This window comes from Etheostoma spectabile, unplaced genomic scaffold (genome assembly GCF_008692095.1).
Source record: "Etheostoma spectabile isolate EspeVRDwgs_2016 unplaced genomic scaffold, UIUC_Espe_1.0 scaffold00002862, whole genome shotgun sequence".
Classification (NCBI taxonomy): domain Eukaryota; kingdom Metazoa; phylum Chordata; class Actinopteri; order Perciformes; family Percidae; genus Etheostoma; species Etheostoma spectabile.
In genome coordinates, this window is record NW_022602959.1 from 29,307 (window position 1) to 53,249 (window position 23,943).

A 23,943-nucleotide genomic window follows, 5' to 3' on the forward strand; every position below is an offset into this window, starting at 1 on the left:
TTCTTACAGTGCAGACGCTTTTGCTGCTTGCTCCTGCCTCTGCTTGCATATTTTTGCTGATAATCTTGCTTTTCCTCTGAGAGAAACTATGAGCAGCGGCTCTTGGATACTTATAAATAACTGGACTATACATTTTTTGTAGACACAGTAGGCTATTGCCATATTTTAACATTTTCCTGCGTGAGTGTGGCCTACCATAGCTCAAGCCTGTCCTACAGTGACTGTAGCTAAAGCTAATTAGCAGCAAGATGCCTCCTTTCTCCGTGGATGACTACTACAAACTCCTTCAGAAGATTGCACTTCTGGAAACCAAGGTTTACCTTCTAGAAGTGAACGTGGAAGTTAACGGATCTTGTGGAAATGACACCACTTTACCATGGACCCATAACAATGGACAAAAGCATGCTAACACACGCTAATTAGCACCAACAAAGCTACAAAGAAACAGGAGGGCTGTAGAACGGGTAACAAATCAACAAGTGGAAGTCCTCCCTGGAACTCTTGTGGTGCGAAGCCTAAGAGTAAATCATTCTCCTGGGAAATGGGAGGACGACTAACGGGCAGGGCACAGCGCCCTGAGATTTGTGATATGACCGGCTGGCCTGCATTATCTTCCGGGCAGAGCGCCTCTTCAACCCCTCTACCTAGTAGGACACAGCCGTGGACAGCTGCAAAAGGGAAAATAAGCAACAAAATGCCCCCCCAACAACCTGGTGTGCAACTGGATAACAGATTTGCTCCTCTGCTGCAAGACGCTGGACAGTCATCTGATGACCGGGACTGCGTTTCATCGCCACACAGCAGGGTAAGGACTGAGAGCAATTCAAAAGTAAAAAGCTAACAACTGGGCCTCAAACCCTGATTGTGGGTGACTCTGCTAAAAAAGATTTAAAAAACAGTAAAACACCAAAATACTCTGTTTTCCCAAAGACATGGTGTCTGACTTTACCCAAAAAATCCCAGCTATCATAGCAGAACCCCAACTGTGAAGAACATTATTCTGCATATAGGGTCAAATGATGTTGTAAAGCAACAGTCTGAATTGCTGAAACTGGACTTTAAGGAACTGCTGGACACCGTCAGCTCTCTAAACGCAAATGTGTTTATCAGTGGCCCTATACCGTCAGTCAGAAGAGGAGATGAGAGATTCAGCCGACTGTTGGCACTAAACAAATGGCTTTCAACTGAATGTACCGTCCACTCTCTGCAGTTCATTGACAATTTAAACATTTTCTGGGAGCGCAGACATCTTTTTAAAGCAGATAGACTTTCCCTTAACAAGCCAGGAGTAAAGCTGTTCACCTCTAATATGCTTTACTTTCTGCGCAACACATCTGCCAAGGACACGAGACAAGACGAATCAAAACAAAAGGAAGACACAACAAAGTGTGGCAGTGATCCACCACAGCCCCCACCTGAGCAAAGATTTGACCCTGGGACACCACAGAGCACAGATACAAAATCTCAACTCCTCTTTTCACCCATCCAGCACCCCTCTAACACTCTTACCAACCCCAAATCCTTTGAGGAGCCATCGCTGTCTCCACTCACCCTTTCCCCTCTTTCCCCTACCCCCATGTTGGAGTTCACTGACCACATGAATCACCTGGTAGATGCTGGAACCAAATTACACCCCTTCCTTCCCCCATCTCTCAACCCCTGGCAAAATAAAACGCCGGGTTCAACCCCGGTTAATAGTAAAACGCCGGGCTCCTCTGCCAGGAAGTAAACAAACTCTTTCCACTCAGACTGATAAGGACGCTTGTGTGCAAAATCCAGTAAGCATGACCTGATATGTGCCGGGCCTTGGCTCCAGGCCTAGAGACACTCATGACTTTTTCAAAGACAAGCCCGGGCCCTGTGGATTCAACTCTTCCTCAATTTATGTTGTGATAGGTAATAGGAAAAGAATGGTGAATAAGCACTTAACTGCAAACTTAGCAAATTTAGCATCCATTCCTCGTCAGCTACAGCCTGTCCCAAAAAATGAAAACACACTAACACTAGCCTTACTAAACGTCAGGTCTTTGGCAGGAAAGTCCTTTTTAATCAATGATTTTATTATCAAACACAATCTAGATTTTATGTTTTTAACTGAAACCTGGTTAGACCATAACAACAGCGCTGCTGTTCTCATCGAGTCAGCTCCCCCTAACTTCAGTTTTATGAGCGAGAATAGAGTGAATAAGAAAGGAGGTGGAGTCGCCATTTTGCTTAATGACTCATTCCACTGTACGCAAATATGTTATGGAAAGTTTGCTTCTTTTGAATATGTGGCTCTTCAATTAAGATCTTCCCCTCAAGCGATGTTTCTAAATATCTACAGGCCACCTAAATATTGTGCAACCTTCATTGATGACTTCACTGAACTGCTGTCTATAATCTGTATTAACTTTGATTGTGTAATCATTGCGGGTGATTTTAACATTCATGTTGACAACCCCCAGGACAGGGGGACCAAAGAGCTGTGTTGTGTTTTTGAGAACTATGGACTGACTCAGCATGTGACAAAGCCCACTCACAATAAGGGACACACTCTGGACTTGATTGTCTCAAAGGGTCTGAACATTTCCAAGGTTGTGGTGACTGACGTTGCTCTCTCAGATCATTCCTGTGTTTTCTTTAACGGCACTATCTCTGTGCCCAAAAGTGTCCAAACAAAGATAATCAGAAAACGGTATATCACTGAAAACACCAGTGAAACATTTATTCAGCTTTTCTCCTCCACACCCGCCCTCTCTGGGCTATCAGTCAGTGAGCTTGTAGACAATTTCAACTGTAAAATTACAAATGTTATTGATGCCATTGCTCCCACTAAGGTCAAAGTTGTCTCTGGTAAGAAAAGATCTCCATGGAGAAATGTCCTACTGGTGAGAACAGAAAAAAGAGAGTGTAGGAAAGCTGAACGAAGGTGGCGAAAAACAAATCTCCTGGTCCATTATAACACCTATAAAGAGAGACTTCGCATTTATAATTTGGAACTGAGGAATGCAAGAAGGTCCTTCTTCTCTGATATTATCTCTAGAAACAATAATAATTCACGTGCTTTGTTTGCTACTGTTGATAGGTTAACAAACCCTCCAGTACCAGTAGCATCTGAACTTTTATCTACCAAGGCCTGCAATGACTTTGCCTCCTTCTTCAAAGACAAAATTCAGAAGATTAGACAAACAGTCAGTGCCTCCATATCAAGTTCAGGACATGTGTTGTCACAGTGTTCAAGCAAAACTAGTTCCAATATGACAGAATTTCACACAATCAACCATACAAACCTGGAGGACATTATTCAACATCTGAAACCTCGACCTGTTGCCTTGATATTCTACCAACGGGACTTTTCAAAAATGTTTCCAATTGTTTGACTTCTGATCTTCTACAGATTGTGTACACATCTCTTCTTTCAGGTATCTTTCCACAGGCCCTGAAAACTGCAGTAATCAAGCCACTTTTAAAAAAGAACAACCTAGACAAGTCACTAATGAGCAACTATAGGCCAATATCAAACCTTCCGTTTTTAAGTAAATCATTGAAAAAGTAGTCTTTCAACAACTCAACCATTTCTTGTCACTAAGCAACAGTTTTGATACCTTTCAGTCGGGTTTCCGACCACACCACAGCACTGAAACGGCTCTTGTCAAAGTCTTTAATGACATCCACCTTAACACAGATAGTGGCAAAATTTCAATCTTAGTATACTTGATCTCAGTGCTGCATTTGACACGGTCGACCATGACATATTACTAGACCGATTGGAAAACTGGGTAGGACTTTCTGGCTTAGTACTAAACTGGTTTGAATCCTACCTAAAGAATAGGGATTACTTTGTGTCAATAGGTAATTATACATCTGAGCGTACAAATATGACGTGCGGAGTTCCGCAAGGCTCCATTCTGGGGCCTCTTCTGTTTAACATCTACATGCTTCCACTGGCTCAGATTATGGAGAAAAACAAAATAAGTTACCATAGTTATGCGGATGACACACAAATTTACATAACCTTATCGCCAGGGGACTATAGTCAAATACAAAAACTGACTAACTGCATCAAACAAATTAACGACTGGATGTGCCAGAACTTTCTGAAATTAAATGAAGGAAAAACTGAGGTAGTTGTTTTTGGAAAAAAAGAGGAACGATTAAAAGTCTGCGCTCAGCTTCAAACAACAATGTTAAAAACAACAGACAAAGCCAGAAATCTGGGTGTAGTCATGGACTCAGACCTGAACTTTAACAGCCACATTAAGACAATTACAAAGTCAGCCTAATATCACCTAAAGAACATATCAAGGGTTAAAGGACTTATGTGTCAACAGGACTTGGAAAAACTGGTCCATGCTTTCATCTTCAGTAGACTTGACTACTGTAACGGGGTCTTTACAGGTCTCCCTAAAAAATCAATCAGACAGCTGCAGCTGATTCAGAACGCTGCTGCTTGAGTCCTCACTAAGACCAAGAGACTGGATCACATCACTCCAGTTCTGAAGTCTTTACACTGGCTTCCTGTGTCTCAAAGAATTGATTTCAAAGTACTCTTGCTAGTTTATAAATCCCTTAACGGTTTAGGTCCAAAATACATTTCTGATCTGCTACTACACTATGACCCCCCCAGACCTCTCAGGTCATCTGGGACAGGTCTACTTTCTGTCCCCAGAGTCAGAACTAACAGGGTGAAGCAGCTTTCAGTTTCTATGCTCCTCATATCTGGAATAAACTCCCAGAAACCTGCAGATCCGCTGCTACTCTCAGTTCTTTTAAATCAAGGCTGAAGACCTTTCTTTTTGATGCTGCCTTTCTTTAAATTAATGCTCATTTCTTTCTTATGCTGCACTGTAACTTTTATTCTTGTGTTTTATGTGTCCTAATGTTTCTATTTTGTTTTTAACTGTCTATTCATGTGTCTTATTGATTTTTAATGCTTATGACTTTTAACTGTTTGTACTTGTGTTTTATCTGTTTTAATGATTTTGTGTAAAGCACTTTGAATTGCCCTGTTGCTGAAATGTGCTAGACAAATAAAGCTGCCTTGCCTTGCCTTGCCTTGCCAAGATTGGCAATAACTGTAGGTAACTAAATAGCTTAGCACATTTTGTCATGTTTATTCACGTTAATTTTCATCACATCTACTAATACCACTCTGATCATATTCCCTTCCTCAATATTCCATAAAGAAGCAAAGATCAATCATCAATGACAGAGAATAGATGAAGAGAATCATTACTTTCTGTCAGCTGCACGCTCAGAAAAGAATATCACGACTCATCATCGTGGTCAGCGAGACCAAACACTTTAGAAACACATTCCTCAAGTCAGAAACTCTAGAAATGATCCCTGAAAGTATAGTCTTGGTTAGACTGAGGGGGGGGGAAACTGCATCTCATTCACTGCAGAGTGATTGTCACTTAGGGTTCAGAGGGACAGAAGCTAATCGTTACGTGCTCCAGATGACTCTGAGGTGAGAAAATCTATTTAGATCTTTAAGAAGACCGATATGTAGATTGAATTAGATTTTCAGTCACTGTTGTCTCAATACTTCAGTGTCAGTCTACTTATTCTCTACAATAAATGCTCCAGTCCATTCTTTGCATTAATACTGGTTCTTAAAATGCTTCCACTGGCTCAGATTATGGAAAACAACAAAATAAGTTACCATAGTTATGCGGACGACACACAAATTTAGAGGAACGATTAAAAGTCTGCGCTCAGCTTCAAACAACAATGTTAAAAACAACAGACAAAGCCAGAAATCTTGGTGTAGTCATGGACTCAGACCTGAACTTTAACAGCCACATTAAGACAATTACAAAGTCAGCCTACTATCACCTTAAGAATATATCAAGGGTTAAAGGACTTATGTGTCAACAGGATTTGGAAAAACTTGTCCATGCTTTCATCTTCAGTAGACTTGACTACTGTAACGGGGTCTTTACAGGTCTCCCTAAAAAATCAACCAGACAGCTGCAGCTGATTCAGAACGCTGACCTTTCTTTTTGATGTTGCCTTTCTTTAGGAACTTTTGTTCTTGTGTTTTATCTAATTTTATTTTTTAACTGTTTATTCTTGTGTTTTATCTATTGTTATTTTATTATTTGTTTATTTTGTAACTGTTTTTGTTTAAAGCAATTTGAATTGCCCTGCCTTGAATAGGTTATAAATATTACTCCAAATCGGTAGCCTACTGCTTTACAGGTTGTTCTGGCCGAGTGGTTAAGGAGATGGACTTGAAATTTATTGGGGTCTCCCCTCGCAAGTCTGAATCCTGCTGACAATGAAAGCCATAATTTAATGGTGGTCACACATCCCTCTATGGCAGATGTACCTTCATGGACAATATTGTAATACCTCATAGGTACTGGAAGCCACTGTTGCATCTCTGAGCAATTATTTTCAGTCTCAATGACCAGATGTGTTGCAAGATTTGCAGTGAACGTTATATTGTCCAGCAATGGTGGTATAGTGGTGAGCACAGCTGCCTTCCAAGCAGTTGATATGGCTTTGATTCCAAGCAGGTATTATGGTAGAGTCTTTTAAAAGAGCTGCAAGAGATATTACCTCCTGTGGTAATCTGACTGGTAGGGTTATAGAACGTAGTGGTAGACTAAGACCTCCTGTCACACACTAAGCGGTATGCTCTCTCTTTTATACCTCAGACTATCAGATAGCACAACAAGCACTTTAAATGTACATATTTTACAGTATGTATGTAATTGTACTGTAGTATATTTATTTTTTTATGCTCCAGTATTTAGGTGGAAACACTTCCAGAAACTGTAAAGAGTAATGGATTGCAATTTGTAATCAGTTTTATTAGAAAATCATCCGAATTGTCATTTATTTAATGTTACATAGCAAAGAGATTTGTTGTAAAGTGGCATTTGATAATAAATATATATATTCAAAATGTAATATTGTGTCTTTTTATTGATTTTTCACACTGATGTGAAATGACAAGAGGCAATAATGACATGTTGAAAAGGGGGAAAAACACCCTAGTGTGATTCAGCCAAACTAAATGAGGCAGGTGTTAAAGCCTGAGTCCTTTTTTTGGTGGTCCACTTTTCAGTCCACTTGGATGACAGAAGCGTGCAGAAACCGACCTTATCATAGCAGCCTGTGCCACGCAACAATCATTGTTCAGCTACATCATCTGAAAACTTAAACTGCCCCAGTGATTACGCTCTGCTGACTCGCCAGAAGATGGAGCTGTTGACTTATTTTTCAGGATAGAAATGAAGTAAAGCAGTTGAGATGAGAAGATGAATCGTGGTGTAGTCAAGTCAACCTTTGTCAAGTCCAAGACCAGGACTAGTCAGGACCGAGTCCAAATGAAAGACCGAATAGAATCTTCTTCAAGACCACTTAGTTACCTGTTCATACTGTATGCGATGCAAGAGACGCTATGTCTTTTATTTTAAGATAATGACTTTGCATTATTTTTTGTAATGATCCACAAGCAAGTGCAACGTAACAACACTGTAGGATCAAATTAGGCCATAGAAAGGTGTCAAATGTGTCCCTAAAAAATACAAATGTTCCCATTCTGGAACTTTTCACGTGTCTTGAAGAATCCACAGGACAAAGTGCTCAGTGACATTGTGTCTGGGGCCAAAATCAAAAAAGCTTTGCTGCTCGGCTCCTAATTATCATCAAGGGATTTATTGGAAATTTCCTCGGGTACGTAGGGTATATCAAATGTGGCCAATCACTCATCCCAGAGCTGAGAAATATAGTACACCCAAAAGTAAATGAAAGAGCAAGACACTCTAATGGGGTTGGTTATTGACTGACAAAAACTACCATGGATACTTTTTTTTCACTTCATCAAAAGGACCAAAAATGTAGTCTATTTAGCAAAAGTTTGATAAGATATACAGCAATCTCTATTCCTCTCTTTCTGAGGAGGACTAGGTTCTTCTTCGAGTCACCTGCATGCCCCCAACTAACATTTGGTGTAGCTGTATTGTTGTCTAGATGGAAACAGTAGACGTTCAGTCGTAGGGCTTAAACTCGCTGTGAAGTGACAGAAACAGGTTGAGATGACAAAGAAAAAAAGGTGTGGCAATTTGAACTTTGATCAACTGGGAGAACTATTGGGGAGCTGGGACCCTGGGAGGAAACCGGGAGAGAGCAATGAAACTCAGGGGTCTCCTGGGAAAATGGGGAGGGTTGGAGAGTAGGAGTGCAGAAGTAGATGAAGTAGTGGGCACAAAAACTAGTGTTGTTATGATATGTATCAGCTTTGGAGCTCTCAATGTATCAGACTTTTAAGAAATCAATCCTGTGTTTATTTAACGTGACAATTGTGTTCTAAGGGTTCAAACCCTGAAGGGGGGTTGAGTTTGTCCCAGGTTAAAGATTGGGCATAAAAAACACTTCAGAACACTTTACAAAGGGCTTAGCAAGTAATTGTCCATAACTCTACCTCTTGCTGCTATACTTCCTCTTTCTTTATGCAGTAATTAAACAGAAATCTATCTTAAAAGAAATGGTAGTTCCAGTAGTCCAAGCCAAGTTCTCCATCCCAACTAAGGAAGTGTAGTCAGGTAGTGCCCCTCACCGTCCATTACGATCAGTGACGTGCAGTCAGGGTAGGCAGGGTAGGCAGTGCCTACCTTGCCAAAATTCAAGCATAAAAATGTTTATTAAATAAATGTATTATAAACTTGTATTTGTATTTTTACTGTTTATTCTTGTGATTTATATGTGTGTTGTTCCAATTATTTAGACGGTACAGTGACAAATGTAGCAGTTACGCATAATCAAATAGAAAAAATGGCAGAATAAGCAGTGCCTTTACTGCCCATTCAAGCGATTAGGCAATGTTGCGCACGCGCACTTCGATCCTGTATTCTTTAACATGTACGTCAAAAGGCACAACTCTGCCGTGCCTTTGTACGTAAATGTGTTATTCCAGTAATCGTCTCCGTTAGATATCAAACATGAACCAATTAAAATCCAGATATTACTGTCCCTTTGCGTAGCTGACGTCATTACACCAGCTACGTTTTAAGCGCAATCCCCGCGAAATTCAAAGTCAAAATGACAGCAGCGGTGTCCGCCGACATCACAGCGGTGAGGAACTTCTCTAAACTCGATTTTAATTCAAAAAAAGAACTAATAGCAAGATGGAGGTCTACGCCAGCCTTAAATGGACTACTGCAGCAAAAGGGACAAATACTCGTCGCATCGTTTCAAACTGACTGGTTTGGAAGAAGAGATGTGGCTATGTGGCCGTGCTAACAGTGAGCGGCGGGACCTCTACGGGGTCCTGGATCTGAACAGTCAGCGGCTGGACCTCTACGGGGTCCTGGATCTGAACAACCTGCCCGCAGCTTTAACCAAGCAGGAAAAACCGTCAGCTCATATAATACCGGCAACTACAGCTTCGCACATTTTCCACCCTGAAACGGATCAAAACATCCAGTCGGAACCGGACCGGGCCGGCACGTCTTCCAGCCCTCGCCGAGTCAGAGACGATGTAAACTAAAGCACGGTAAAGACGAGTTTTACAACGCTGGGATCGACGCCTTCACGAGAAAGCGTCGGATGGATTTTATGTACAAATCTACCGATTGGTGAGTCAGAAACTATTTTGGGTTTAGTGGGATTGAACTAATGCTGCTGCCATCTGCCTTCATATTCAGTTGAGCAGTGTCTGTTTTCATTGTTGCTGACTGGGACTGACAAACATGGCCGCTGTGCAATAATTAGAACTAAGATGGTTTCAGAACTTGCATTCTGATGCTGGACATTAACGTGTGTGTGTGTGTGTGTGAGTGTGTGAGTGTGTGAGTGTGTGAGTGAGTGAGTGAGTGAGAGAGAGAGAAAATATGTCACCCTGAGTATTTGTCTGAAATCTTAACTTTGCGGGAACACACTGTCATTGCGGTCTTCAAATCAGCTGGTTTTAGAAGTCCTAAGGTCCAGGTACAAACGGTGGAGGGGATCAGGCTTTTGCGGTTGCTCCCCCGAGACTCTGGAACAAGTTACCCCCCGATATTCGCACTGTTACAGATGTGGCTCTTTTTAGGTCCAAACTCAAGACATATCTGTTGAATCAGGCTTTTAATCCCTAGCAGTGGTGGGACAGTTTCATTCTTTTGTTTCTTTGAGACTTTTTCTGATTTTGCTGTTCGCTATGTGTTATAAGATATATTCAATGTACTATATTCAACTGCTTGGCTGTGTAGCGATATATGGGTGATTGTCACACTCTGCACTCATAAAAGCTTATGCAAGCATTTCACAGAATGTTCTTTTTGTTGAAACATGTATCTCACGTTCTCTTATTGAAACATGTATCTCACTAACCAAGGACGGAGGCCCAATCACACACACACACACACACACACACACACACACTATGCTGTTTGTATCAACCTATAACCCAACCACATGATGATTACACACTCACACACTATTATTGTTTGTATCAACCTATAAATAAAGAAGCAAGGAACTGCCTCGGCGCGACTCTCGTTTGGGTGTTAGCCTAGCAGGTTGCCCTTTGTACAAAGTAGCTTGGTTGTCCCGTGTCATCTCTTGAGCCATCTTAAAAGTGAAGAGAGAAATCTCTTCACACTATGTTCACTCTTTCTATTGGATGATGTCATTATACTCATTCTGTTAAGCACCGTAGCCTGCTGGTTGCTGTAAAGTGTTATATGATTACATTAGATTGATTTTGATTGATAGATTAATTGGAAATGTCTTGCTATCGACCGCACGTGTGTGCCGCGCTTGTGCGTAACGTTTTGATTTTTAGCCTAAACAATAAATTAGGTAATCTGGCTTTCATAACTCAGTGCCTACCCTCTTACTGACAACACCGCACGTCACTGCTGTTCCTGTATATCATCGTGGAAGTAGCCTGATTGATTGATATGCTCCCTTATTTGTACCATAACAGAGATCTAATGTTTAACAAATCAGGTTGGGCGAGTAACCTTTCTGGTTACTTCGTGACAAATAACTAAAGGTTGTGTTGTTTCTGCTGACAGACTCAGATTATTATTCTAAGTGTGTGACAACATTATGGGATGGATCCCTACAGAGATAGACCTTTAAGTTAAAGAAGAACATCCTTTTAGTTTAGATCCTTTAGTTTCCAACCAGACCAGAGTGGTGATTGTAGAAACAGTGGAAAGATGAACCAAGACAGCTTTTCATATATATATATATATTTCTTTTTCTATTGACTATAGTTGTTTGTTTTTAACAGAAATCAACCTGTCAACATTTCTATTCATCATAAAGTTCCAACGTTAAGTTTTTTACCGCCAGTTCAAAATGGAGCTGAACACGGAGGAGGATTCCTCCCTAACGGCCGCTCTGCTCTGCTCCGTGCCCCCGCTGTCCGGTAATAGTTAAAGCAGATAAAAACCTAAAGAACACTCAAAAGCTTCAAGATGAAACTTACTTAAGAAGCTTCTTCATTCACGTTCAAGAGAAGGCCAGTTTCCAGCCAGACTATGAATTGATTCATGAAATAATGTGGAAGCAGTCCCATATGGTCTAGCGGTTAGGATTCCTGGTTTTCACCCAGGTGGCCCGGGTTCAACTCCCGGTATGGGAATTGCTATATAGCAAATGAAGATCTGTAGTAAGATCTGGTTTAATGGTCCTGTATGCAACCTATGACCCTATATATATCTACATGATATATGTCTCTTAAATCAAATATTGGCCAATTATTTTTAATCTGCGTTGTGATTGTTGTTATTGATTGAAAGAAACTGCCTAGCAAACCCTTGCAACACTGTAAAAGGTTCCATGGTGTAATGGTTAGCACTCTGGACTCTGAATCCAGCAATCCGAGTTCAAATCTCAGTGAAACCTATTTTTAAGCCACAGCAAAGGGTAAAAAGATCATCCTATCAACTTTCCACATCTAGTTTAAAGTGAGGTTACAGGTTTAATGTCCTTGGCCATTTAGACTGCAAAGAGTACGTTGATGGGGGTATGTTGAGGAGTCACCTGGTAGTTCATGTAATTGGAAGGAGCTTCAAATTTGACAGTATTGACTGGAAGTGATAGGCTTTGAGTTACATGGGGGATACACACTTTGCATTCAGTCTCGTAATCACCATAAAAATTAGGTATCACAGAAATTTGAACTTGTGTTGCTGCAGTCAGAGTATACAGTGCTCATCCTGAATGGGTCAGTATAGTGCATCAGAATTGCTTGTTGAATGGTCTATTAGCTTTGGAACCCCCCTTTCCCCACAGCTCTCAATTGTCAGATATGGGTGGGGGAATGGGCACTGTGTCCAACCCTTTCTGTGTAAAAAAAAACAACTAAAGAGAGTCACAAAACTTCTGCGGAGGACCTTTTACCAAGTCCAGTTGCCCTTGGCCTAGTTTTGAACCTTTGGGGTAATAGAATGGATCAGGAACCAAAACGGACACATCTGGACTCAATGTGGGCATTGACACGTTTAGACCATGAAGACAGTTATCAGTTTATTTCCCATCTGGCAGGTGTATTTGTGGACTCAGTTGGACATTTTGAAGATAATTGCACAATGTTGACCCAATTGTCAGTCTATTTCCCATCTGGCACAGACATTTCTGAACGGACATTGTGGACAGAAACATTGGTGGATCTTGATTCCCAGCAAAGGATTTGGCCTGTATTGCACATTGCCTTCACATCCTACGTAATGTATTGCCATTGTCAAGCACATTTCTTCCTTTCTTCCATGTCTCCATGAACGCCCATATATTTGGGCTGACAGTTGAGAAACCTTCCCTTGTTAACTATGACATGGACGACAGAGAACCTACTATATCATGACATGTTTAATTCACTATATATTTTTTAAACAGGTCCTACTGAACATCTGTAGGATCAGTCAGGATGGCCGAGCGGTCCAAGGCGCTGCGTTCAGGTCGCAGTCTCCACTGGAGGCGTGGGTTCAAATCCCACTTCTGACAACTACTGTTTTCATCTGGAACTAATGTCTGAGATGTGATATTGGGAATAAAGAACTTAGCAGTTCTTTGTATTTAAGAGGACATGAATGTGTGCAAGAAATGCAAGTAAAGTGTTTTGTGAGCGTCTTTATTGTCAACAGATGTAAAGTTACCGTGTGTTAGAACCATAAAGTTCTGTCAAGAATAACCTTACCAGATGCCCGAACCACCTCAACTGGCTCCTTTCAACGCGAAGGAGCAGCAACTCTACTCCGAGCTCCTCTTGGATGACTGAGCTTCTCACCCTATCTCTAAGGGAGACGCCAGCCACCCTCCCGAGGAAACCCATTTCGGCCGCTTGTACCCTTGCCCAACCTGATTTGATAAAATATTAGATCTCTGTTATGGTAAGAATAAGGGAGCATATCAATCTATCAAGCTGCCACCATGAGGATATACAGGAACAGGCAGTGCACTACAATTTGCAATTTGCCAGTGTCCGGTAACTACTACTAACCATTGAAAAGTTTATGAACATTTGTGCAAACAGATATGAGTGTTGTTTTCAGGTTGCCGTGGCCAAGTGGTTAAGGCGATGGACTAGAAATCCATTGGGGTCTCCCCGCGCAGGTTCAAATCCTGCCCACAACGAGAGGCGTTCTTTTAGAGTGCTAGCAAACCAATGACACATCACAGTAACCCTAATTGCAGTTGTGCCTTTATGTACAGTGTTGTGTTACTTCATAGGTACTGGAAGCCAACTGTCTCCACCATTTATTATCTGTCTGTGTTACAAGATTTTCATTGAGCGTTGCATTGTCCAGCAGAAAGGCAACAAGTGTGTTACTTTTCCACTATGATTTATACCATAGCAGTGCAATCATTATGCCCAGGTTTGATTTCCAGCCACCGCAGTTGCATTTACAGGTTTTAAAGCCATACACAACATATTTCAATTTCCTTGCGAGAGTCATCCCAAAAGGATTAATAAAGATAAGTCTATCTCTTCAGGGGATGTAGCTCAGTGGTAGAGCGCATGCTTCGCATGTATGAGGACCTGGCATCTCCAGCAGGTATTATGGTAGAGTCTTTAAAAGAGCTGCAAAGATATTACCTCCTGTGGTAATCTGACTGGTAGGGTTATAGAACGTAGTGGTAGACTAAGACCTCCTGTTACACAAACTAAGCATTATGCTCTCTCGTTTATACCTCAGACTATCAGACAGCACAACAAGCACTTTAAATGTGCAAGTTTTACAGTTGTACGTACTTGTATTATATTTATTATGCTCCAGCTTTTTTCCATTTTCATGGGTGAATTGAATTTGACATGTCATTAAGTTTACTCTTCAGCAGGTGGAGACATTGCATTTCAGAAACAGAGGCTTTGAAACAGCCTTTCTGCTGATATAAAGCAAAGCAATTAGCAGAGGATGGTTTCGATCCATCGACCTCTGGGTTATGGGCCCAGCACGCTTCCGCTGCGCCACTCTGCTCTGCTACTTCTACCCAGGGGCTGGAGAATCGGTGATTCACATTTTGAGGGAAGGTTTGGGGAACCTGTGGCAACCAAGGTTCGAACATCTTACTTACGGGTTGTAAAGGGTTGTATCAGAAATGTGCTTGTGAAATTATTGTGTTTCAACATTTTCACCGTGTTAATCCAACGGGGGTGATTTCATGCCAAAGACCGTCTCTATTCAAAACATACTGACTAAACATATTGGCCCTCATTCATGAAAAGTGCCTACAACCTGAAATAGGCGTAGGACGCACGTACGCCAATTCCTCCGCAAAGCAAGGCATTTATCAATGTCCAACCCTTCTTACTCTCTGATTGGTGTCATACAAACGTTTCATTACTCCCACTTGAAGCCTGTATTAAGATGATTTCTGCGCTCATATCTGGCTGGTTTCTATGTTAGGTTGATAAATGAGGGCCAATGACTCAGTGCGAGAGTGGGGAAAACATTTATCCATGGTTCTGATTTCAAGACAGCAGTAAGACAATATGACGTAACGGAAAATAAAAGTGGGAAAGTAGTCTTCAGCATTTCTTCATTATTCTTTTTTAAATACAACAGAAAAAGATGACATAATAGAGAGGGATTGAAAAGGTGAACAATGTTTAAGATAACGTAGGTGTGAGTAATATGATAAGCTTTAGTCAATAACAGGCAAATATTGTTACAAATGAGACAGCTGCAAATGTTTTTGTTGCTGTTTTTATCATGAAAGAAATCTTAAAGCTAAGCTAGCTCCAGTGGTGGAATGTAACAAATTTACAAATACTTTGTTACTTTACACATATCTGTACTTTACTTTAGTCGAATCAGTAGTGTATACTTTTGATTTTTATATTGTTATATTTTGCAGCAATTGTGATACTTTCTACTCCACTACATTTCTACAACATTATATATATATACATATATATATATATATCTATGTAGACATTGAGAGAATAAATCGTTGTGCAAGTATTTGTAATACTTAATTTAAAATCAGGTAGCCTACTTTTTACTTTCTACTTAAGCAGGGTTGTCCTTGTTGTACTTATACTTTTACTGAAGTAAATATGTCTCTGGTTATTTGTACTTTTAAGAAGTTATTTTACTAAAGTTCAGTACTTCCTCCACCATTGGCTAGCTCCTACTTTCTTTATGGAATACAAATCTAAAAATGCTTTGCTTGTGTTTCATTTGGATTGAAAATGCACTCAATGTGTTGCAACATGTTTGTTTCCAGACTTTGGAATGCCCTTTCTGATCAGACATGTCGAAGCGGTGCTTCGTTTAAAATCACTCCTCAAAACACACTCATATTTCTTATACGTATGCACTCTCACCACGTCCTCGATCACTTTTCTTTTGAAGTAGCAAAGAAGCAGCACATCCTGCAGATCACTTTTCATGTATTATGTGAGTACCTTTCTGTTTAACACTATTTGGTGCTAGAATTAGTGTAATTTAAATTCTTATACAACAGCATACTTGGTGTTGCACTGAACACAGGCTGTAATAGAATTGTAATTTGCATTTTGGAAATTCAGTCTTTCTTCACCACATCTGTATATATTGCAATGAAAATCTCATCAGTTTTTCTGAAGTGTTACAACGAACAGAAGACTACTGGAGACACATCATTTGTGGTTGACATTATTTGCCAAAGATTGAGTTCTTAAATACCCACCTTTGATTTCATGTGACTGTTATAAGATATATTCAATGTACTATATTCAACTGCTTGGCTGTGTAGCGATATATGGGTGATTGTCACACTCTGCACTCATAAAAGCTTATGCAAGCATTTCACAGACTGTTCTTTTTGTTGAAACATGTATCTCACGTTCTCTTATTGAAACATGTATCTCACTAACCAAGGACGGAGGCCCAATCACACACACACACACACACACACACACTATGCTGTTTGTATCACCCTATAACCCAACCACATGATGATTACACACTCACACACTATTATTGTTTGTATCAACCTATAAATAAAGGAGCAAGGGACTGCCTCGGCGCAACTCTCTTTTGGGTGTTCAGCCTAGCAGGTTGCCCTTTGTACAAAGTAGCTTGGTTGTCCCGTGTCATCTCTTGAGCCATCTTAAAAGTGAAGAGAGAAATCTCTTCACATTTTTCTGGTCCTTCGAGCCGGATCTGGTAACTGTGTTGGCGGCGCCGGAAGAATCTACACCGAAGCCTGTCGACAGCCAGCCTCCAGTACAGAGGGGCTGAAAGCCCGGTGACGTAAATTCGTCCCGGCCGGTGAATAGAGGGTTCACCGGTGTCGCCACCACAGGACACCGGATCCGAAACCTGCGATTGGCAAGAAGGAGGTGAGATACGGAACACCATACGAATGAATGCGTAAGGTCACAAAAGTAAAACAGTCAGTCAGAACTGTTTTAGAGCAAAACAGTCAGTCAGAACTGTTTTAGAGCAATACAGTCAGTCAGAACTGTATTAGAGCAAAACAGTCAGTCAGAACTGTTTTAGAGCAAAACAGTCAGTCAGAACTGTTTTAGAGCAATACAGTCAGTCAGAACTGTATTAGAGCAAAACAGTCAGTCAGAACTGTTTTAGAGCAAAACAGTCAGTCAGAACTGTTTCATGAGGGTCAGTCAGAACCCAGATAAGAAATACAGTGACAAAGAAACGCATAACAGGCCTAGAAGGAACAGTGTATGAGTGTGAATGTGAATGTGAATGAATAATATCACTGAAGTCGATTTAAAGGGTCTATAGAGACTGACACAGTGATAGTTTGTTGTTTTGTCATTTACAAAAGAAGTACTGACGTCTAAAGACAAAAGGTCGGACACAGTCCATAAAAACAGCACCGCACCAGGTTAGATGGTGTAGAAGGGCGTGTTGTTGTCCTGTCTCAAGACTTGTGTGTCAGTGAATTTTGTGAATGATCCTTTTTGTACTAAAATACTTTTGTATTTTGTATTGGGGACGAAATAATTCAAGAGGTCCGATATAGTTTATCACCAGAACAATATACTGATGACACTCTTGATTGCATAGTAGATATCAGTATTTCACAAAGTCAAATACTGACTTATATAATACCTAGCAAACAGGATAGTCTCCAAGAAATATATCTCCTGTGTCAGGTAAATCACCCAGATAATGAATAATGGGTAAGACACAGAGCAAAGAAAATAAGTTAGAAGAAAGAGGAAAAGTCCTAGCAAGTTTGGAGGGAGATGAAAGGTATATGGAACAGCAATGTCCAGGAGCAGGCCAGATAACCAGAGACCGATGGAGAAAAAAGCATGGTTTTAAAGGGAAGTTACGGACCACAGATGTTCTAGAATTACAGATAGCCCTGAAGTTGGAAATTGTTAAATAAAAACCAAAAAAGAAGAATAAGAGACGTAAGGAATACAAGTTATCTGATAGATGGTTAACAGTAAGTCAAGAGAGGGAAAAAAGGAAAAGTGAAAAGGAAAAGGAGAAGCAACTCAGACAAGCAGTTATGGTGAGAGAGGAAGATGAGACACCAACAACATCTAAGGGTGTGGCCCCCAGGCCAGCTCCGAGAGGCGGAGCAGAAAGTTCAGGGACAGGGAGCATTAGCTCCACGACTGGAGGTGCAAAACCACCCAATCTCCAGCCTAGTGCACAAATAGTGTGGGTACGAAGTGCCTCAGGTCATAACACACAAAACCGTATGTCCAAACCCTTATGGGTGCAGGACCCGGAGACAAACAAAAGAGTAAAAATGTCCATTCTGGTAGACAGCTCCTGTCCAATAAACCTACTAGGACGAGACCTATTAAAAGCATTCAATTTGGCTATCGTTCCAACAAACAATGGTATGAAATGTGTGCCAATGGAAGATGAAAATGTAGTGTATGGGCCTGAAGAGCCTCACTACTATTGGACACTAGATTTGGGGAGCGGAGCTGCTATATAGCTATTAAAATTGATTACAGACAAAGGTGATAAATTACACCTTGAGGAACAAAAGCCAGACGGAGTCCATTGTACCCTCTGGTATAAGAGTTCGCCAGGATTAGATGTGCCATATCAGTTACAAATAAATAATCTAAAAGGCCGAGCATTACAAGTAACAAATTTGTACATGTCACCAGAAGGAGAGGTAGCAGCTGTAGTCATGCTGACAGAGGAACATAAAGAGCTGTTTAGAGGAAGATATGTACCACATATCTCACTGAGAAAGAGAACTGACCATACATGGTACAGCCTAGGGCGGATGGTAACAATAGCAGAGAGAGGGAGTTACACAGGAGGTGGTGACGATGGGTGGAGAACAGATACTAACACAGGATATAAGAAAAAGACAGTAGGATGGAGAGTTAGAGTGACGCCTACCACCCACTTGGACAGCCCCATGTGATTAAAAATCCTATCACTGCAGGCAGTGACTGAGGGCAAACAGAAAGACTTAGATGCACTCCCAGACTATTTATGGTCAACAGGGCCCACAGATGTGGGACTGGTCAAAGGTGTACAGCCTGTAGATGTAAAGGTCATATCAACCAGAACGCCAAAAGTACGCCAATATCCAATCTCAAAGGAAGCCACTGCTGGCATACAGCCAGTAATAGCTTCCATGTTAAAATCTGGAATATTACGAGAAACAACATTGTCAGAAGTCACGTGTTTAACTCCCATATTCCCAGTAAGGAAACAAGCAGCAGGAAAATGGCGAATGATTCAAGACCTGCGCTCTGTAAATGAAATAGTACAAAAAGAGGAAGTCACTGTGGCTAATCCACATACTATAATGAACAGCATATGACCAACTGCAAAATGGTTTTCAGTCATTGACCTATCTAACGCATTTTTCTCCATCCCACTAAGTAGAGAAGCACAGAGGCTATTTGGTTTTAGACTGAATGGAAAGGTCTATACATCCACCAGATTACCACAGAGATTTGTAAATAGTCCCATTATATACTCTAAAGTGCTAACTGACTCTATGTCTACCTGTCCTCAATTATAAAATGGACAATATCTCCTATACGTAGATTACATCTTAGTAACAGGAGATACTCAAGATTTATGCAGAAAGAACACTTTAACAGTTTTAAGGCACCTCGCACAGGAGGGGCACAAAGCATCAAAATCCAAGTTACAATTTGTGCAACAGAAAGTAGCATATCTAGGACACATGTTATCAGCGGAAGGGAAATAATTGTTACCCACTAGAAAGCAAGCAATTCAACAGACTCCAAAGCCTGAAACCAAACAACAAATGATGTCATTTTTAGGGCTATGTAACTTCTGCAGGGCATGGATCCCTGAATACTCCATAATGATCCAGCCCTTAATGAATTCTATACATGGGCTTAATATGGCCATGAGAGATAAAGTCACCTGGTCAACTGAGATGACCAATGTTTTTGAGAAACTAAAAGGGGAATTACAGACAAATGCTATTATGGCACTACCAGACTACCGTAAACCATTCAAGCTATTAGTGTCACACAAAGATATCTACATGACAGCAGTACTGACTCAAAAGTGGGGGGGAAAAGATAGACCCCTGGCATTCTACTCTAAACAACTTGATTCCATTGCAAGTGGGTTTCCAGATTGCGTACGTGGGTGTTGTGCAGCATATGAAGCAGTTTTGGCCTGTGCAGATGTAGTATTAGGACACAATGTTGCAGTATGTGTTCCACACACAATACAAGAAATTTTGCTGCACGCTCACTTACCGTTTGTTACACATGCCAGACATCTAAAACTAATAAGTGTACTGCTGTCACGAGATAACATCATTTGGCAGAAGTGTGTAGGCATAAATGTAGCAGAGGCCGTAGCTACATCCGCAGACGGGACACCACACAGCTGTGTCTCTGAGATAGAAAAGTACACTCGTCCACGTGCTGACATTTCACAACAGCCAATAATAGGAAACAAAGATATTTTTGTAGATGGTTCAGCATCCAAAGACGGCACTGGAACCAACCGTGTGGGTTACGCAGTAACCACACTGACAGAAGTATTAGAAGCAGGAACATTACCGCGCACAACCTCAGCACAAACAGCGGAGCTTGTGGCAGTAATACGTGCATGCCAAATGCATGAAGGACAGGACATTAATATTTACACAGACAGTCAGTACGTCTTTGGAGCAGTACACCATTTTGCAAAAATATGGAAACATAGAGGGTTTAAAACCTCTAGTAGAAAAATTTTAACACACGCAGGTGTCTTACAAGACCTATTAGATGCAGTGTGCCTCCCACACTCGTTAGCCCTATGCAAATGTGCGGCACACCAGACAGATGATTCATACATCACTAAAAGAAACAACTTTGCAGACAAAGCAGCGAAAGCCACTGCCATGCAGACACATGAAACCACAAGTATATACCACACAGATATAATCACCACAGACATATTGAAGGATCAGCAACTTGCAGCCCCAGCTAAAGAGATACAACAATGGATTCATAGGGGGCGCTACTTTAGTTAATGACGTCTATACCATCGACAACAAACCAGTTTTACCAAAATCCCTACACCAAACAGCAGCATTAGTGACCCATAGCTGATGTGTCAACAGGAGGGATATGGTAACATTAATAACTATTCCTATACAATAAATTTTGAAAGCTCAGCTAAAATGTTTGTAGCTCGATGTATGATATGCCTAAAAAACAACTCACAGGGCCAATTAAGACCAAAAAGAGGTCAATTCCCTACACCTCCTCATCCATTTCATACTGTACATATGGATTTTATTGAACTAAATCATGAGAAGGGTGTTAAATACGCTTTAGTAATTATTGATCAATTATCTAAATGGGTTGAGATATATCCAGCCAAGTCATTCCCATTACCTATTTATAATGGCTCTGTGGAAAAGGCAGATAAGGAGCACACTTTAGCTGACTGGATGAGACAAATGTTAGATCAGAAAGAAATAATTGAGAATAACCGTGTCCCAGATGGAGATGTGCCCTCTGTCCACAGGAAACCAGGAGTCGGAGATTGGGTCCTGATCAAGGTGATACACAGGTCCAACTGGAAAGCGCCCAGGTGGGAAGGCCCATACCAAGTTTTGCTGACAACACCAACAGCTATAAAAATAGCTGAACGGGCGACATGGATCCATGAGAGTCATTGTAAACTAGTACCAGTGGAAGCCCTCACTGATCCATCAAAAGACTAAGGTAACATATAGTGAGAAGACTAGATATTCCCTTGGACGGTCCACCTACCTGAAGAGACCACAAGGGTCTTCAGAGGGACGACGGGAGAAATCCTGGTAACAAGGCTAGCGAAGACAACCAACGTGGATAAGACCACCCTGTGTGTTACCTGCAGGTGAAATGATGGGGAGGGTAGTTCGGATATTATTGGTACTGTTAACAATTGCATGTGCTACATCAACTGATGCCACAATACAACAGGCGACTCCAACCGTTGGACACCACAGGGACCCCTGTCATGGCGGGTCCAAGGACACATGGGGACACACAGCTAACGTATTATGGTTCTGTTATAATGGCTCCATAGACGCCACATTTTTTGTACCTACTAGTGCCCTTACCAATAAACATGGTTCGTGGCCATATGCTGCCTCGACTTGGCAGGGGTATCCATGGTATATAGAAGCTAGACCCAGACCTGACTATGGGGGATCAACTTGGGGACATGTGGTGTCAACTACAGAAAAACACTGGTCAAAAGACTCATATGGTTTCTATAAAAGTAACGAGAAACAAATGTATTCCAATCTGACCTTAGCAAATGGTAAATTCTCTTTTCACATAAACACCACAGGAAAAATCCTCACCCCAAATCAGGGTCCAAATTGTACCATACACCAGCTCTGCGCTTTTGCAAATGGTTATGACCCATGTTGGCAATATGCACTTTGTTGCATAGCCCCTAAAACCATTGCATCCACCCCAATCCAGCCAGGGGTAGTCATTCCAGCTCCCGTGGACTCACAGGCAAAAGAAGTGCTGATCGTAGGAAAATTCCAGCCTATCTTCCACCATCCATTAGGATTAGATCCAGATGCAAATACATGGTATAAGTCGCTACTAGTTATACTTCAGGCAGGACAAATTAATGAATCTTGTTACGCGTGTACATTCTTTCCACAAAGTATAAGTGAATCAATGTTTGTCAGACCACAACCATTGTCAGAACGTGAAGTGCAATGTATGATGTGTAGCCTGAGAAACATTACTAAGCCACGAAGTAGCAATGACCAATTATATTCCAATTGGTGGAGAACAAACACCACACGGTGTGACAACTGCACTCAGTTTGACAACTTACCCATAAGGGCAAATTTGTCAACAGGGTATAAAAAAGATGAGGCCCTGACCAGGCCCCTTATGGTAATCCCTTCAGATCAAATTGAAACCACCTATCCCGTGTGTTTCACCCGAGCTAATGCCAGATCAGATAATCTGTATGTAGGGGAAACGTCAGGATGCACACTCAACATTAACGCTACTTGTGGTAAGGTCTTTAACATCTCAAAATGCAACGTGACAGGCACATCAGACGTTGTTACTTGGATTAGTGATGTATATGGCCCATCAGATGATGGTGGCTTATGCACCACCTCGGCTGTATGGTTGTGTGGAAGGAATATGTATCAGGCCCTTCCCCCACACTGGGCTGGCACCTGTACGTTAGTTTATTTGAGTCCCACTGTAACCATCCATGCTAGACTACACCATACAACACACCATTACGCACACTACAAGCCACGTAGCAGGCGTAGCGCCCTCCCTGCCCTAATGACATCTGAAGGAGAGAAACTCATGGCAGGAACATTCCCATGGTGGGGCACAGTAAAGAACGCACATAATATCGACAAGCTACATGTGCAATTGGAAAATCTAACATCCATAACGTCCTCGGGCTTCAGTGCATTAGGACCATTCGCTGCTGCAGTACGTAATACGTTAACACAACATCAATTGGCTCTTGATATCATTCTAGCATCTCAAGGAGGATTGTGTCATGTGATAGGAGACCAGTGCTGCACATACATCCCAGACGTAGCCGGCAACATTACTGAAACCGTCACACACCTTAACACCTCTTAGCCAAATGAAAAAAGATGATGTAGCTCCCTCTACAGGATGGAGTTTTTGGACTGGTTGATGTCAGGAAGCTGGAGAGAGAAGTTGTTAACCTTAGTAGGACCTGTGATTATGTTAGTAGTGTTATGTTGTCTATGCTCAACATGTATTATGCCATGTATATCAAGAATGATGAATAGAATGTTGGCTGCCCATGTGTACACCTACATGACACTCCAACAGAGAGACCCTGACAGCCCTGACGGAAATTACGATAGCACCAGAGAGATCCACAAGAGACCATGGGACGACAACAGCGACAGTGACGACACATCTGTGTAAAAGGGCAGAGTACTGAGAACTCTAGCCCCAGCTAGAGTCAAGTGCTGGTAACCTCTGACTCTACAACACTGTAAATAAGGAGTAAAAGCTCTCACATGATGACATAACTGAAAATCGAAAGAAGAGGTTATTGTCTGATG

General features: G+C 41.4%; 4 non-coding genes across 4 annotated transcripts; 2 read left to right on the plus strand and 2 right to left on the minus strand.

The window, feature by feature from the left end:
- Positions 1-5,128: 5,128 nt before the first annotated feature.
- LOC116676202 (small nucleolar RNA U3) lies at positions 5,129-5,344 on the minus strand. The gene has a single exon (XR_004328614.1). It is a non-coding gene; the product is annotated as a small nucleolar RNA U3 (small nucleolar RNA).
- A 6,156-nt stretch (positions 5,345-11,500) lies between these two features.
- On the plus strand, positions 11,501-11,572 carry trnae-uuc (transfer RNA glutamic acid (anticodon UUC)). Its single transcript has one exon. It is a non-coding gene; the product is annotated as a tRNA-Glu (tRNA).
- A 1,278-nt stretch (positions 11,573-12,850) lies between these two features.
- trnal-cag (transfer RNA leucine (anticodon CAG)) lies at positions 12,851-12,933 on the plus strand. Its single transcript has one exon. It is a non-coding gene; the product is annotated as a tRNA-Leu (tRNA).
- Positions 12,934-14,336: 1,403 nt separating this feature from the next.
- On the minus strand, positions 14,337-14,408 carry trnam-cau (transfer RNA methionine (anticodon CAU)). The gene has a single exon. It is a non-coding gene; the product is annotated as a tRNA-Met (tRNA).
- Between the last annotated feature and the right edge of the window lie 9,535 nt (positions 14,409-23,943).